Below are 14,371 nucleotides of genomic sequence, written 5' to 3' on the forward strand. Positions count from 1 at the left end.
AGAGAGAATATTTCTAGGAGCTGGCCAATAGGGTCTGGCTTCTCTAGAGAGGGGAAAAGGCTTCTCTCAATCTGGTTCTGTCTGAAGAAAAAGAGATCAAGAAATGGACAAAGACCATGGGCATGTGGGAGAGTGCTCTTCCAGCTGTGAGAAAATTAGGACCTTTGCATCTCTCTCCACTATTTCTATGAGTTGTAGGTCCCGTGTGGAGATGGTTGCTTGAACAGCACCCCCAAAACACCACCATGTGTTTGCCCTTCTTGGAGATTATAATGAACCATTTGAGGGCTACATGTATTTCTGTATCTATTCATGGGTCTTTTGTGTCTCATGAGTTTTCACTGAGGTAAAATAAAAGCTGTGTCATATCATATATGGGTGGCCAGGTGGGGCATTGGATATAGAGTGCAGGGCCTGGAGTCAGGAAGACTCATTTTCATGAGTTCAAATCCAGCCTCAGATATTTATTAGTTGTGTGACCTAAGGCAAGTCACTTAACTTTGTTTCCCTCAGTTTACTCACCTATAAAATGAGCTGCAGAAGAAAATGTCAAACCACTCCAAGTATCTTTACCAAGAAAATCCCAAATTGTGTAACAAACATTTGGACATGACTGAAAAATGACTGAGCGTAACGTATATGAATTGAATATCTTGACTGCCTGTAAGAGTTGGGGAAAACTACATGCTACATTTTTATTATATTTAGAGAGTTTTCTGGAATCCTGAAGCTGAAAATAGTGAGCTAAACAGGAAAAATGGCTCTCATTTGTTAGCCCCCAGAATTAGACCTAGTCCTTGTGAGCACAGAGCTTTTGAGGACCCTGGGGCCATGAGTTATGTGTGTAAACTGCTATGTCAACGTAAAAGTACTACAAAAGTGTTGGTTATCTTTGGCATATTGTTATCTAAATGATGTCAGATGGAGAGAACTTCAAAGGAGAAAGTGAAGAATGATAGTGATAGAGGGTCTGGAAGTGGCAGTGAGGGGAAAGAATACCTACCCCTCCTCCTGGCACAGGGTGTGAAGGGGCATGAGGAAAGGTGTGCTCAGTTTTAGAGGAGTCTAGTGGTGAGCCACATATCCGTGAGTGCAAGAAGATGGAAAGAAGAAGAGGTTGAAGACAAAGGGCAGTTTGTTAATGATAGAATGGAGGTATCAGAAGGCATCAGGCAGAACAAGATAAGGAATCAAGAGGGACAGAGTTAAGGTGATTAAGATGAGGGATTGAGAAGTGGTAGCAGGGTAAGGGTGAAGCTTTTGCCTAGGCATTCTACAACTGTGAATTGCAGGATTCAGAAAAGAGCAAAAAACAAACAAACAAACAAATAAATAGAGTAAAAATCTGGAGCCATATCCAATTGGTTTGAGAGAGCCCCTTGTTAAATTTTCAATGTGAACATTTGCACCTGAAACCATAAAAGCTACAAATTAGGATTTGATTTCTTATTTTGTTGGCTCTCTAGACTTACTAAAGTAGTAGAAGAAATAATTAACAATTTGGATTAAACTTAAAAGTATGTCATGCATACAATTTCTTCTTCTGGAGAGTCATTTGTTAAACATTTGCCAGCACAGACCTGAAGAGAGTTTATTAGACAATCAGATGGTGCATTTTTTCATCTTTCCTCTTTTTTCCACCTCAGCTCAATTAAACTAAATTTGTCCCAGGTGCTAGAATTCCTAAATATAGCTCTGGTAACTTATAATGTTTTAAAAGTATTTTTTTCCAATTACATGCAAAGACAATTTTTAACATTCATTTTTTAAATAAAATTTTGAGTTCCAAATTTTCTCTCTCTCTTCCTCCCTTTTCCCTCCCTAAGATGGTGAGCAATTTGATGTAAGTTACATATGTGCAATCATGTAAAACATGTTTCCATATTAGTCATGTGAAAGAAACAAAAGAACCATGAGAAAATAAAGTAAGTGAAAAATAATATGCTTTGATCTGCTTTTAGATTCCATCATTTCTTTCTCTGGAGGTAGATAGCATTTTCCATTATGAGTCTTTTGGAGTTATCTTGGATTACTTGGGTATTTCTGAGAAGAGCTAAGTGATTCATAGTGGATCATTGCAGAGTGTTGCTGTTACTGTGTACAATGTTCTCCTGGTTCTGCTCACTTCACTTTTCGTCAGTCACTGATAAATACTATAAGAAAACACTTCAGTTTGAAATTGAATGTATATCAGAATTAGAACCTCTGTAATTGTTGGTTTATGAGTAGATGAGCCTATATAGATAAGATCAACTGGACCAAGTAAATTGCTGTAGGTTGACATAGCCAAAAACATCCAGCTTGGTTGGAAGTTGTATTTTTGCCTGGTGGGAAGAGAGGGAAACAAGCAAAAAAAAAATCTCTCCCATATTTCCATCATGTGATTGGAAAATACTTGTCTGGTTGGGGGAAGTGCTATCAGAGTTGAAAAGCAGGTATCTTCATGTTTATGTTCATCTTCAAGCTGGGTAGATAATGATAAGTCTTAAAAATGTGGACATGACTTCCTGATGTGGAGCCTGGAAGGCCCAGATACAGGAGTCATGCAAGGAATTAAGGTGAGGCAATTTAAGATCTGGGGGAGGAATAATAAGCATTATAGAACTTTATTGGAAAATAGAATTTTAAAGAAACCATGAAAAAATGGAGATTAAAGTGAAAGTAAAATAGCTCTGGAAATTTGTCCTAGGCTTTATGTCAGAAAAGAAAAAAAGAAAAGAAAAGAATGAACTCTATATAATTTCACTGAACAGAGAATCAAATGAAAACTATGGGCCCAGAGTTAGGGAGCTATTTGGAATACGAGGTAGTTTTTGCACTCTTGGTGGTGGACCCTGTGGTGCTACACTGCAGGGGACACTTCCTTAACTGGGATGGATGCACAAAATAAATAAAGAGGGGAGGGCCATGGATGCTACGGAGTGACCTTTGGAGGAGAACTTCTTCCCGTTCCTGGAAGTAGGGGCATAAAATTGCCAAGGTGGTAGAAATAATTGAATTATCTTCTAACTTGAATGAAAAAACATGTAGTAAATGTTTACTCTGTAGGGAATGGAGCAGGCATTTATATAGAGACTACTATATGGCAGACACCATGCTAAGTGCTTTAAAAATATTATCGTATTTGAACTTCACAGCAACTTGGGGTTGGGGTGGAGGTAGGTGCTATCCTTATTTTAGAGATGAGGAAGCCGAAGTAGACAGAAGGTAAAGTGATTTGTCCAGGACCACACAGCTAAGTGTTATAGGCTGTGTGTGAACTAATGTCTTCTGCCTACTATGTGCCAAGCACTGTACTAAGAGTTGGGGGCACAAATATAAAAAATGAGGGCCATCTTGCATTTTAATGCATTCTCTTTGGAGATTCCCCATAGTCCATCTCATCATTACCAGTCAGTAATACAGGCAATGTACTGGAAACTGTGGAGATTTGCAAAGGAAGGAGAGGATTCAGTGTCTATTTCCAGAAGGAGAAGCTACAATTCAATAGGTTAGATGCCAGAAGCACAAATGGAAAATATATGAAAACACAAAAGACAGAAAACTCTAAACTGGAATATAAGTTATCCCTGCTAACCAGAGAACTTGCCTAGGGATGACTGAATCAAGCTGACTGGACAATTGCTTCTTTTTACTGCTGTCCGATACTGGGATTTTAATGACTACCATCAGGGCTAGCATTATGTGAATGCACATAGTATGTCAGAGCTGGAAGTGTCTCTAGCAATCATCTAAACCAACCCTCTCACTTTACAGATGAAGAAATTCAGGGATAGAGAAGGCCTACCGAAGAATGATGTTGAGAGCCCTGGAAAAAACACTCTTCCTTCAGTCAGTGATGATTGAAATGTCCTTAACAGAGGACAATCTTTTATTCCACAATTAGAGAGAAAGTTGAAAATCTCTGTTACCCTGGTAGAGGTTATACAGTTATTTAATTCTGCAATTTAAATAGGTATAATTGACTGATATTAGATCCTTCCTGAAAGCAGGTTTTGATAGAAAGGAGAGAAGAGGGAGCATTAGGATTCTGTGTAGACAGAGATAAGGGAGAAAAAGGTGACATGGAGGATGGGAGCAAAAAGAGGGAGGCTAGGGTCTGTGAAGACAAACGTCAGGTATTTCACGATGTTACCTTTCCTGGATCCCAATAGACAAATCAGATACAGGCAATCTTAGGACAAGGAGAGTGAGAAGGCATTAAAATTTATAAAGTGACAGAAAAATTCAGTTTAAGGGATTATAGGATTTAAAACTGAAAAGGGAGCTCAGAGATCATCTAGTCCAAACCCTCTTTTGCATACGTAACTCAAGGTCGTCTGCAGTCATAGAGCCTCAGCTATCTGAGGTCCATCAGGATGTTTTAGACAATCTTAATTATGCAAATATAACCTAAGTCCCCATCCTATGGCAAGGTTGCTTTCTATTTACAGACTATATTGGAAGCAAGTCAAATAGCAAAGCATTTAATTCAGACAGAAGCGTAAGGGCATACAGAGGAAAATAAAAGGGCAGCAGAATCTTTTGCAACTCCCCTCTGCCCCAGGTAATTTATATATCAGCATTAGCATCTCCTGTGGCCTCCTAGGTATAGAGATTTGCCTAGGAGATATTACCAGGATGTTAGTTCTTTCCATGTGAATTAGATCTCCTGAATTCTCCTCCTCTATAATCTCCGAAGGCTGAACTCACGGAGCATAGGTCGCAATGCCAGCATCACCTGCTTAGAAAACCACATCCCCAGAGCAATGGTGTCCTCTGCCTGAGGGGCTGCTTTTTCCAAAGAGAACATGCTGTTTCAACGGTCTGAGGCTTGGTTATGCCTATACATAGGTCTCAAGGGGTCCCTTTGGGAGGGATGCAAGAATAGGGAGTCAGGTGGTTAAAAGCAGATACCCCTAAGATATAGTACTTAGTTTTTCAACATACAATTTATATGTGTCCAAGACTTGAGAGGGATTATAATTTCAGTCCTACAGGGCAAGAAGTAGGAGAAAGGGGGACAGGAGGCAGGGAAGGATAAAATGTAGGACCATGGGATCTTAGATTTAGAGCTACAAAAGATCTTAGAGGTATTTTAGTTCAAACCTTTAATTCAAACCCAAGGAGGTTAAGTGACTCACCCAAGGATGTAAGAGGTAGAGACAAAGCTAGTATTTGAACTCAGGTCCTCTGATTATAAATGCAAAATGCTATCTTTCTACCTGGCCTCACTCCATACCTAGCCTAGTGCTTAGAATCCTTATAGGAAAGAATTCCTGCATATCAAATAGGAAGGAGAAAATAGCAGAAGTGAGGTGTACAGTTTTTTGTTTACTCTCTTAAGTTTCATTTTCCTATCTTATATGTGTTTAAAGACATTAGCATTTACTAGCATAATTTCTTCATTTAATATCATACTCCCCCCCCCCCACATTATATTTCCATTCTAAAGTGTGTGTTTGTGAATGTATAAATCATCAAGGATCTAGGTCCTGATAAACTGTCACTAGGGGCAGTTAAATGCTACAGTGGATAGGATATCGGGCCTGGGATCAGGAAGATAAGAGTTCAAATTCAGCCTCAGACACTTAGCTGAGTGACCCTGGGCAAGTCACTTAACCCTGTTTGCCTCAGTTTCCTCATCTGTAAAATGAGCTGGAGAAGGAAATGACAAACCACTTCAGTATCTTTGCCAAGAAAACACCAGATGGGTCACAAAGAGTCAGACATAGTTGAAATGGCTGAGCAACCACAAAAGAGAAAAAGGACCTAGAAGCTGCTGTAGTTTTGTCTCATTGGCAGCATTTTCCCAGAAGACTGAAGATATATACATAAAGGATCCAACTAGTCAGTGCTCCTTCTCCCTCTACCTTCCCTAACTCCTAGAGATAAAGAGAGGAAGTAGGTGAGAGACATTTTAGTAGAGGTGGGAAACTAAGTGTTCTCTCTCCTCTTTCCCTCTCTCAGCTAGTGGCCAAAACAGTGCCCTTTAATTTAGCTCTTACTCTGTTGTAAAAAGGACAGCAAGTCAGTGCCTGACACACAACACTTAATAAAGGCTTGTTGCCTTTTTTTAGAAGAGGCTCTGATGGTTGCTTGCTCGCTGTTTCAAGGAAGAGATAAGTATTTCTGATAGGAAATATGGGGAGACATTTTCTTCTCCAAAGGGAAAATGTAAGAAATATACCATGGAGGATAATATTTTAGTAAATATGTTACATCACCATCTCCTAGAACCAATGCTCTGTTCACTTTTTCATCATTTGCACCCTCATCTTTAACTAGTGTGGTGGCTGTAGTACTTTGAATTCACCTGGTTCAAGTGAAACTTAAAGAGCTCGGTTCAAATCTTCCTGTCAAACATAGTGGGGTCTGTAACAGACAAGAATAGGAATATTAGAGAAATTAGAGAATAATCTCTAATTATTGAAGAACAATACATGAACATTCAGCTCTGAGGATCAATTGAGATTGTGTACATAGAGCACTTTGCCATCTTTGAGGTGTTATGTAAATTTCAGTTATTAGGGGAAAAAAAGCCTTAGTTCTTTTAGTAAAGTTTTACCCCAATCTCCAAATAGATGCTTGATAAAATGCAAGTCCACAGGACCTTGAAACACTGTCATACTGACTTTAAAAATCTACATGCTGTTGTTGAGAACTGCCTACGATTCCAAGGGCTTATCACCTGCTAATATCGTGACTCTAGTTTCAGATTTATTTCCCAGGGAACACAGAAGAGAAGTGCAGACATGGGGAGGGGGTGTGAACAGAGATCTGGAAGGGGTCAATGGTCATCAAGACCCCAAGTTCCTGAGGTCTGTGTGTGTGTGTGTATTTGCATCTCCAACACATAGCACAATCTTGGACTTTGGGGGACATAAGGGAGCTGGCAAGTGGATAAAACTCTTATTGTAGGAATTCCTTCAAATATGGCGGATCAGCAACTTTTCTGTAATTTAGCATCTTAGAAAGTGGCTGTGGGGGCACTGAGAGGTTAAATGATTTGCTCATGGTCAGCCAGCTGGTATATATCAGAAGAAGAACTTGAACTTAGAGATTCCAGATTCAAAGACTATTTAATCTTTCATAGATGTCAAACATACTGTCATGAGATCCACAATGACCAAGGTGGCCTCTGAATGGCATTCTATACCAACCCGGCTATCCCCCAAGGAGCCTCTCAGTCTTCAAGGGTCTCAATCCAGAATTTCATGCATGGCCACTTTGGATTTCCCTTCAGTCTACATCATCAACTACTTGTTGTGGGGTTAGGAAAAATGTATATCAAAAAAAGTCACTGATGTCTAGGGTTCAGAAAAAAAAGGAGAGATTTAAAGTGGAAAACTTAACCAAAGTGGTAGACTTCAGTTCTGTGTTGTGTTCCTGCCCTATTGGCTTCTGGGTATACTGATGAAATTGAATTAGAAGAGACAGTAGTTATATAAAAGCCTGAGGTACAACTGGCAAAAGAATGTATCCCTCATGCTTGCAAACTAACTCCTGAAGAAAAATTGCAAAAGACAAGCAAGGACTTGTCACCTGGGGATTTCTGGACCTGCTGAATCTCACACAAGTGGAAAGCGTAAGTTCTAGAAGTCTTATTCCTCTCTTATGATGTAAGGAGATAGGGAGAGGACAAAGTGAGTATAGTTCTGGATTTTGACTTCCTATTTCTCTTGACAATGAAACTACCCAAATTGCCCCTCAATGATGCATTTCATGTACCACTGCCTTCCATCTTTCTTCCTTTTCTATCCTTCTTTATTCCTCCCTCTATCCATAGGAGTTGGTTACTTTCTCAGTGGCTGATAAGCCAGGAGGGTGATTAGACCCAAGCAGCGTAATTACGTGTTCATTACTTTGATATTTCAACACTTTCACTCTCCATAGGGAATTTTGTACTTGGCACTATCCATTTCTCCTGATTTACCCTTCCCTCACTGAGAACTTTAATCTCATCACTGGCTTCTCACATCTTTTCATGCTTGAATACTTCTACCGTAGCAACCCTAACTAGATTAATTAACTCCAAGTTGAGATTGGACAGGAACATGTTTTCATCCATCTTCAGAGAAGCTAAATAGTTTTGTACATATATACACACACACAAAATATATCAATGCCAGAGCTAGGACTAGATTTTACTAGGGATTCTAAGAAGTAGAGATGAGGAAGGAGAACGTTCTGGGCACTTGGGCAACCTGAGAGATGAAGAGAAATAGGAGAGGGTTGTCATGTGTGAGGGAGAGCAAGAAGAAAGCACTTTATAAAAAAAACCTTAAAGCACTTTAAAATGGAAGCTATTAAGTCATCAAAGTTTATCATTACAGAAGCCTATAGATGGTTCTAAGGAGTTTGGGAGCGTTTTGCACATCCTCCAAATAGCCAGGTTACTATCAGAGACATGAAGAGGGTCTATACTTCTTCACATAGGTAGTAGTTATAGGAGGAGTGTTGCAGTCTTATTAGTGGTAGTACTAGCAGCAGCAGCAGCAGTTGGTAATAGAAGTAATAGTTAATGGTAGTAGGTGTAATAGTAGTAGCAGTAGCAGTAATCAGTAGTAATTGTAGCAGTACTTGCAACAGTTTAGTAGTAGTAGGAATGGTATAGTAGGAATGGTAGCCATAGCAGCATCAGTTAGTAATGGTAGTAGTAGTAATAGCAGTAGCAGCGGCAGTCAGCAATATAAGTAGGAGTAGTAATAATAGTAGTTGTAGCAGTAGTTACAGTTTAGTAGTAGTAGTAATAGTAGCAGTAGCACCGTCATTTAATAATAGAAGTAGTAATAGTGGTGGTAGTAGTAATAATAGCAGCAGTAGCAGTAGTAGTAACAGTATTATTAGTGGTAGTAGTAATAATAGTAGTAGTGGTGGTGGTGGTGGTGGTGGTGATGGTGGTAATGGTCATAAAGGAATGGGAAAATGAGAAGAGAAGGAGAAAGAGAAGTTACATTTGTATAGCACATCTCCACCCATACACACTTCCAGTACTCTGGCTCCTCCCATACCTCAACCTATGACCTATTTTAATGGAGTCATCTCTGGTCTGGACCCACAGGGTAAGTGCTCTCAAATATCCCACATTCTCGGTAGGCTAGACTGGGCAACGAGTTCCCCAAAGGCAATCCTTCTTCGTTCATAGGATTCTAGATTTGGAAGGGGACTTTAGAGGCTAACAAATCCAAACCTCTGTTAAATCTCAGAGCAGGGCTTTCCTCCTGTTAGGTTCTCTAACTTCAGACATAGGGTTGTTTCCATTAGAACATGCTGTTTCCCCTAGCTGGCCATTCTAACTTCTTGCCTCACCTTCCCTGGGACCTGAAGGCTCTTGGACCTGCTTGGGCTTGTCCACATATACTTGAGCACTGAGGTAGATGTGGAGTTGTGTTTTCAAGGCTCGTGATCCCTGCAGTCCAGCATTAGCAACCCGAAACAATGACCTTGTAGTTTCTCTTTCCCTTCCTGCCTGAGCTCCTGGACCAAATGGAAAACTTTCCTACAGTTTGGGAATCAACACAATCCCTGGAGTCTCAAAGACAGTAGTCATCTGGGACTTTGAGGCTTTGAACCAAACAAGGTCTATGCACAAGGACAAAAGACTTGACTGTCTTAAACACCGAAAGTCTATCTAGACCCATGTCAAGATGCTCAGGAGGAGCTAGACTTAATGACTGCTTACTAGGTTATTACCAGGAATTAATTCAGCAGAGAAGATAATCAATAGAGGGCCTACTGAGAACAGTACATTAAGAGAGAGCTGCTCTTCTCCTCAGGTGTGATAAATAGTTCATTTAAAGTATTCAATACCATAATAAAGGCTGTAATTAAGTTAGGCAACTTGGCATCTTAATAACAACATGCTTGAAGAGATTTAAGGCACAGATAGAGACACAAGGAAACATTCATAAGCCTAAGAATGGGTTTCCTTTTTAGACGGAAGAAAAAATGGTCTACCTCTTGCTTGTGGCAGTGGTGAGGCAATTCTAGATCATCTTTAAGGAGATCAAAGAAGGAGGATGACTTTGAGATTGACTGTGACTTTGAGATTCTGTCATTCTTGTCTTTCTCTGCTCCTTTAATTATTGCAGTATTCACAGAGGTAAAAGTAGGGGTGGGGAAGGAAGGGAAGAGAAACTTCTGGGAATGCAGTTCAGGGACCTTGTGGCCCCATCAGCGTGCAAATCACTTAGCAATAGACAAATGACTTGAGAGAAATATAGTCAGGCTTTCCAGATCAAATGGTTTCTATTTCTGTCACTAGGCAGACAAGGAAGCAAAATTTCTGTTATTCCTTCTCCTTACCACTCTCCCACCACATGCTCTCTCTCTCTCTCTCTCTCTCTCTCTCTCTCTCTGTGTGTCTCTCTCTCTGTTTCTCTCTTCCTCCCTCTCTCTCTGTCTCTCTCTGTGTGTCTCTCCTTCCCTCCCTCCCCCCCCTCTGTCTCTCTCTCTTCCTCCTTCCCTTTTTCTGTTTTTCTCTTATATGTATGCATACACACACACGTGCGCACACACACACATACACACATACACTGGTCCTTTCTTGACTGAACAGAAACAAAAGTCATAAATACGTTTCATAATTACAAGTGATTTTTCTGCTCAGCAGCTTGCAAAATAGATACAATTGTGTTATTTTCCAAGACACCAGAGAGATATTTATAAGTTGCCAACTGCTCAAGAATTGATTTTGACATGGTCAGATATCCTCTAGGGCACAGGATTGTTAGAATAAGAAAAATTTCAGTCTAGAAAGAAACCCAAGTTTTTGCTTGTTTGTTTCCCCATCCCCCTTCTACCTTTGCTTTTGAGCGCTGCTGACAATTATCTATCAAAATGTTTATGGATATTAAAATTTTTTAAATAATTTTTATTAGTATTTTTTGTTTTAACTCCCCTTCAACACCTAAACCTGAATTAAGTTGTTCTTCGTAATAAAGAAAAACAGTTATGCAAATGTAACCAATCAGTGACTACATCCGACAGTGTTATGTACCATTGTCTTCTATCTCTCTGTCAAGGTAGATATGTTTTGTCGTCTCTTCTTTGGGAACAACAGGATTTATGACATTTTTGCAGGGTTTGCTCTCTCTCTCTCTCTCTCTCTCTCTCTCTCTCTCTCTCTCTCTCTCTCTCTCTCTCTCCCTCTCTCTCTCTCTCTTTCTCTCTTTCTCTTCCCCTCCTCCCCCTCTCTTTTTCTTTCCATATGTGTGCACATATAATTTTTTTTCTTTCCCTTTCATTTCTGTTTATTTCATTCTGTATCAGTTCATACAAAATTTCCTGTGTTTTTCAGAATTCCTCATATTACTCATTTTGGAAAATCAAATCAATATAAATCAAATTTACCCTCTCTCATCCCATCCCCTCCCTGGGAAACACCCCTGTTGGAAGTTTTGTCTCTGGCTAACATACAGGTGAAGGGCAGCTAGGTGGTACAATGGATAGAGTGCTGGCCCTGGAGTCAGGAGGACCTGCGTTCAAAAATAACTTCAAAAACGTATTAGTTGTGTGATCCTGGGAAAGTCACTTAACCTCAATTGCCTCCCCCCAAAAAGTGCAGTTATGCTCATTTCACTGACTGGTGTTCCTCCCAATTATATTTTATTATTACAAATTCTAAACATTTTCCTCCAAATTCTCCAGTGAATCACATTGCTTCCAAAAGAGCAAAATAAATTTCCAACTGCATAATTATGGAGACTGCAAGGAAAGCTCTCAAGCTTAAAATTTTATTCAAGTCTGACTTCATGTTTAGATTAAAATGTTTAACTTTACACTTCATATGTTGATCAATGTGCAGAGCATTTTTATAAAACTTATAAATAAGTAAAACATACCATATAAGTAAATACCTGGGCTAGCTGCCAGATAATACCAGTAGAAAGAAAAGTTGTGATCAAGAGTCTCCAGGAGTTAGTCAATCACGACGACGAATGCAATATAACATACTCAGGTGGACAGGTGGGGTTGGTTACCTTGAAGCCAGACGACTTGATGAGGTCAAAGAGGGACCTGTCCTTAGTCTAGGGGTCCATGATAGTTCCCAGAAAATGCTCTGGGAAGTAGCACCAATTGTAATTTGAAACAAACGTAGGCTTCTTGAGTTCCTGGGGTGACAATAGCCAGAAACTATCCATGAGAGGAACCTAGCAGCACTCTGGTTTTTGATAGAAGAAGAGTTAAGAGTTCCCATCCCAGTCTGTCTTATTCTGACAGCCCTTTTAAATGACCTCCTCCGTCAGTATCCTCCCTCTCAGGGACAACTTGTCCAAATCTCTAATAGTGGCACCAGGAAAGGATTCCAAAGGTATTGTTAAAGGTGTACCACAACATTACCAGGGAATGGTACTGCTCCTTCCCAAAAACATTTCACCTGACTTCTTTCTGTCAACATAAATAGTTCTGCAAGTACAATATGAGAGACAATTTAGGGATACAATTCCAGAGGTTTGGGAAATATCTACTGATGAACTTCTACTCACTTGCTTTCATCATTGGAACTTCTCCCATTCACTGATACTCTGGCTGGACTCATTCCTGGAATATTAGCAAACTCCTTTCCCTCTCTCACTCTCTCTCACTTCCCTTCACTTTAGACCTCTTCCTTTCATATCCCTTTGATCTTCTATCTAATGAATTCCCTCAGAAGACATTGACTCAATCCCTGGACTTACTTTTTACTACTGATTGCATCCTATCTTATACCGCAGAATACTGCTTGATCCCCATCACCTCTATCAACCCGGACCTTGACTGCCATCTCTCAGTAGCCAATCTCTATCTAATTCTAGATCTTTTAGATTTGCTCTTTCCAAATTTATCAGCCAATCTAGAATCTGGTGGCTAACAGTTTCTTTTTCTCTTCCTCCTCCTCCTTTTCCTTTCTCTTCTTCTGAGTGCAGTGCCCAACTTGCAGTCTCGCTCTATACCCTAGCACCTATCCTTATACTAGAGGATTTCAATATACCCTTAACTCCAAGTTCCTCAATCTATTAAGTTCCCACTCAGTTCCCTACTCCTCCAATTCATTTTAATGACAAAAGGGAATGATAACTCCATTGACTTTAATACTGTTCATAATTGTTTCACTTCCATCATTAAACATAAAATTTCTTTATCTGATCACAGTGTCCTATCTTTCCATCACTTTCTATGCTTTACTCATCTCAAACCTATTTTTCGTCCTTGACACAACCTGTGATCCTTCTAAACCCTCAGTACCTTGTACTTTGCCAGACCCATCACCCTTAGGCTGGTTATACTTCTCTTTATTTCTAATCTTGACACCTTAAGGGAACCACTTAAATATAATACTACCCTCTGCTCTTGAATCTCTTGCTTGTCCTATTATTGTCCAACCTTTGCTATACCCTAAACCTGAGTTACTCCTGACCCTATTCACATGATATTGCTGGAGGGAGATATGCAACCATGCTGACTGAGTACACTACACATATGTGCTATTTAATCTCAACTGGGTCCTCACCGATGCAAGGCAATCTTTTTATTCCTTTTACTATTCCATTTATTGTAGTGACTATTTCAAATCTTTCCTTTTCTCCTTAGGCCTTCTGGGGAGGGGGGTGGGTGGAAATCACCACTTGTCCTGATCTACATCTTACTACTGGACTCCAGTGACTCTGGAGGAAAGAGTGAGGCTGATGACTGCACAGCTCTGCCTCACTTAAATCCAATTCACTTGCAAGACAGTACATCACCTTCCTGTTGTCACGGGTCCTCTTTGAGAAGGAAGAATGAACAACAGGCCTTTCAGGATATTCCTTTCACCCACTTATCAGTTGAGGACATTATCTCACACTTTACCAAAAAAATGGAGACGCTATGCCAAGAACTCCCTTTTTCTCTTCTTCCTCTTCTCACAACCCATCTTCCTTATTTCATAATCTCTTGACATTATCCCACACCATTTCTTCCTTTACTCCCGTCTTTGATGAAGAGGTAGCCCCCACTATCATCCCCTCTTTCTCCCAAATTTTCAATCTTTTTCTGTTTACTAATTACTTTCCTACTGCTTACAAATATATCCAGGTCCCATTATCCTTAAAAAAATCTTCATTAGATCCCACTATCTCTTGTTAATATCCTGTAGAATTTCTTGCTTTCTCACTTAGCTCCATTAAAAAAACCAAAAACGTCTACATTCCGCGTTTTTCCTTCTTATTCTGTCACTCCTTTCTAAGCACTCTTAAATTTATCTTGCACCTTCATCAGTCAATTAAGACTGCTCTCTCTAGGCATCAATAATCTCTTAATTGCCAGATCTAATGGCTGCTTCTCAAGCCTCATCTTTCTTGATCCCTCTGATACATTTGACACTGTTGACCACTCTCTCTTCCTGGATATTCTCCAGTTTGGGCTTTTG

The sequence above is a fragment of the Notamacropus eugenii genome, chromosome 5, assembly GCF_028372415.1.
Source record: "Notamacropus eugenii isolate mMacEug1 chromosome 5, mMacEug1.pri_v2, whole genome shotgun sequence".
NCBI classification, from domain to species: Eukaryota; Metazoa; Chordata; class Mammalia; order Diprotodontia; family Macropodidae; genus Notamacropus; species Notamacropus eugenii.